Here is a 4,284-nt window from a genome sequence, read left to right as displayed (position 1 = left end):
TGATACGTTTGAAAAGGTTTCCGATTTGATTATGGCCGGGCGAGGAGAATTAACACACTTCGAATGTGGGATGGTAGTTGGAGATACACGCATGGGACATTCCATTTCGTAAATCGTTAGGGAATTCAATATTCTGAGAACCACAGTGTCAACAGTGTGCTGAGAACACCAAATTTCAGGCGCTATCTCTGACCCCGGACAACAAGTGGCCGACGGCCTTCCCTTAACGACCAAGAGCAGCGGCATTTGCGTAGAGTTGTTAGTTCTAACAGACAAGCAATACTGTGCGAATAATCGCAGTCAGTGTGGGATGTACAACGAACGTATCCTTTAAGACAGTGCTGCAAAATATGGCGTCAGTGAGCTGTGACAGCAGATGACACGTGAGCGCCTTTGCTAACAGCACGACATCGCCTACACCGCCTGTCCTGAGATAGTGACCATATCGGTCGGATCCTAGACTACAATGTTCGTCAAAAATTTGTCACGAGCAGCCTTGTGACGGGCAAGCACTTCCGCACAAACGGTCCTTCGGTGCTCTTCATTGTCTTCAAATAGGCGGCGAGGAACCCAGTGGGCTCACACCTTTCAGGACACCAGCTGGTGAACGATTAGATCAGCACAGCCAACAGAGACATCCAGTTGAGCACCGAGATGTTTAATTGTGATTCGCCGATCCGCTCCAATGAGTGTGTCCGCACAGTCCAACATAGCATGAGTCACAGCTGTGCGCGGCCAGCCGCCAAACGGGAGATCGGACAGGTTTGCGCGACCCTGTTGCGATGATGACAGAAGCCTAGCCCAACGGCTCACTGTGCTTTTGTTCACTGCCACATCTCCGCAGACCATGTTGTGATGATGACAGAAGCCTCGCCCAACGACTCACTGTGCTTTTGTTCCCTGCCACATCTCCACAGACCGTGTTGCGATGATGACAAAAGCCTCACCCAACCACTCACTGTGCTTTTGCTCACTGCCATATCTCCGCAGACCGTGTTGCGATGATGACAAAAGCCTCGCCCAAAGACTCATCGTGCCTTTGTTCACTGCCAGATCTCCGCAGACATCCTGGAAGCGCGTATGTATATCTTCGATGCTCTGGTTTTCCGCCAAAAGAAACTCAATGACAGCTTTCCGCTTGTAACGTACCTCCGTTACACACGCCATTTTTAAGGCTATATGTAACTCCGCCACCTATCATACTTACGAAACTATAGGGGCTGAAGCGGCAATATACCACGATGTCTCACAACAAATCCCGCAATTTTTTCAACCGAAACTAGCTGCGAAAAAAATGTGTTGCATTACTAATTGAACAGCCCTCGTAGATCTGAATACGAGCCAGGTTATTTCATTATTTCAATGCGCCTACAGTAGGTATTTTGTGTCATGAAGGCGGGAGGAAAAACCTATCTTTGGTGCTAGAAAGCTGAATGATGTATTTTTGATGTTGTGACAAATTACAATGTGAAATAAGACGTGTGCTATGATATCATAAAAGTGTCTTCATTTTGTCAGTAAAAAGCCCGAAACCTGAGACCTTCTCCTAGGAAAACAACGAGCACTGCATTAAGAATAAACAAGATCTGTACATTTTTGTTTTTACTTTATTAGTCTCCGGAATTTTTAGTGGAGGATCTCTCTTTCCCTGACTTTTGAAAATGTACTACATAAGACAGCTGTGATGCTAGAAGACTACATAATTCGAATACAAAACTTCAGGAGTTGTTTTCACGTAGTTGTGGAATGAGTAACGTTTTACGTACATACGGAATATAACTCTAGTATTCTAACGGAATACTCTACCCACTGCGCTAACAGGGCAGCATTGATGTAAACAAGATCAGTGTCGCGAAAATGCCTTCCTTTGACGTTCTTTTCCTACCGAAAATATGCACAGGCCGAAGTTTTGTTAGAGACGTTTGTGTACTGTTAGTATGAAAGAATCGCGCTAAGGCGTCCGAGGGCGCTAGTTTTGGTTTACCCTGTATAACACCATTTATTCTAGTTTCTTTGCTCCGTTATAGCTGGTAACAATCTCAGTATACCACCTAACAACCTACGATATTCTATAGTTTTGGCGTTGGCGGCTTTTGTCTTGTGAACTGGCGACGTATAATAGCTTGGACATTATGATCCCACTAGTCACTGAGACGGTGGGTCAGCTGAACGGTATAAACTCCACTTGCTCACGCCATCTCCTTGCGGAGTTCCCGTGTTTATTTTCCTTGTTGCCTTTATTTAGTTCGAATTGAAGTATACGCTCGCCGGTTTGGTTGTTGACTTACATTTACTTCCGAGAGCCAGCTGTCCGTCCGTTCTCACCAATCGGAAACTGTTCCTCGTTAGAGTTACAGACTCTGAAACACCTCGGTGTTATTTGATTTATTTAGATTGCTGTCCTGAATCGTAAAATGCTACTCTATAGGAATTTAGAATGTTGTTTCCTCGGTTATAAGAACTGGAAGTGGCTCCAGCTCTTTCTAGTACTTTTCTGCTTCTGCTACGTCCACAGTGATTTGTCTGTGGGTAAGTGATTCTATCTCATGTGATACAAATAATGCACTGAGACGGACACGTCTTCGGTGTGTGTTGTTGAGCACATCTTTTGTGACTTGCCTGGTCACTGCATGGGTTTCTAATGTGTCAGCAGCGTAGACAGTGGAGATCCTGTCTTATAGGTTGTATTTACGAATCAACGAAGCTTCTCATTCCATGGATATTATCAAATGCTGGTAATTCTTGTGCATGGAGTGTTACGAAATAATTATGAAGCTTCGTAACAGCTTCAACTCCGTGTTGCATGACCTGTACCTTTGTAACAATGTACGCTCTTATTTTTTATTACATCCTTGCAGACATGCAATACGGTAAAAATTTGTTAACTTCGAACATAAATTTGTGTGTCAGGAAAACTGAAATATTTTCTTGGAGTGCAGCTTTATATTGAAGTGAGACGTGGGTGATGAACAGAAAACACAAGAGCAGAAGAGCAGCTTTCGAAACGAGGTGTTACAAAAGAATGCTGAATACTTGATGGGTATATCACGTAAGTACTGAAGCGGTACTGAATGTAATCTGGGAGGAAAGATCATTTTTACAAATTACGCGACAGAAAAGGTAGGCTGATATGGCACACCTTGAACCAATAAGGAATAGTTAATTTGCAAAGCAGGGAAGTCATGCATAAAAGCGCTGCACAGAGGGGGACCAAGGCTTTAATAGAATAAACTCACTCAAGTGGATATTGGTTGTAATAATTATACAGATATGACAAGACTTGCACAGAGAAGACTACCATGGTTAGCTGCATCAAAGAAGCCGTCAGACTGAAAACCACAACAACAACATAAATCGCGTTCATTATTTCATATTCATCAATCGAGATTCAAACATCCTGATTACGTACTGTTTGTCCACCATATGTGAGGAAATAAACATGCTGTAGTGATACAAGGTCTAAATCTTAACACCAACGATTTATCTACCTTCACGATACAGTGTGTTAGTGATAAAATGGTTCAAATGGCTCTGAGCACTATGTGACTTAACTTCTGAGGTCATCGGTCCCCAAGAAATTGGAACTACTTAAACCTAACTAACCTAAGAACATCACATACACCCATGCCCGAGGCAGGATGCGAACATGGGACTGTAGCGGTCTCGCGGTTGCAGACTGTAGCGCCTAGAACCGCTCGGCCACCTCGGCCGACTGTTACTGATATTATTGGTTTATAATTTTAGTTCCGTCATTCGTTTAATATGTATTACAGAGTGTTTGTGTTAGCCCACATCTCGTGGTCGTGCGGTAGCGTTCTCGCTTCCCACGCTCGGGTTCCCGGGTTCGATTCCCGGCGGGGTCAGGGATTTTCTCTGCCTCGTGATGGCTGGGTGTTGTGTGCTGTCCTTAGGTTAGTTAGGTTTAAGTAGTTCTAAGTTCTAGGGGACTTATGACCACAGCAGTTGAGTCCCATAGTGCTCAGAGCCATTTTTTTTTTGTGTTAGATCTTTCATGTATGCCGACGGAGGTCTATGTAGAGAGGACGACAAAACATCGCGCTGTCTGAACTTCACGCGTCATGAGAGACAAATCGCAGCTGATCGGCAGCCTAGACCACAAGAAGGAGCAGAAGTGACAGTAAATCATTTGCGGTCATTGTGATGTGAAACTATCAAAACTAACTGATGTTGCACACTGTGTACAATTGCAAAATCGTTTTCAGCCTCGATTTGAGTTTTGTACTGTATGGAAATTTATTTTGTGAAGTGTACTCTTGGTATTTA

This window comes from Schistocerca americana, chromosome 2 (assembly GCF_021461395.2).
Source record: "Schistocerca americana isolate TAMUIC-IGC-003095 chromosome 2, iqSchAmer2.1, whole genome shotgun sequence".
In the NCBI taxonomy this organism is placed as follows: domain Eukaryota; kingdom Metazoa; phylum Arthropoda; class Insecta; order Orthoptera; family Acrididae; genus Schistocerca; species Schistocerca americana.
This window is presented reverse-complemented; position numbering follows the sequence as displayed.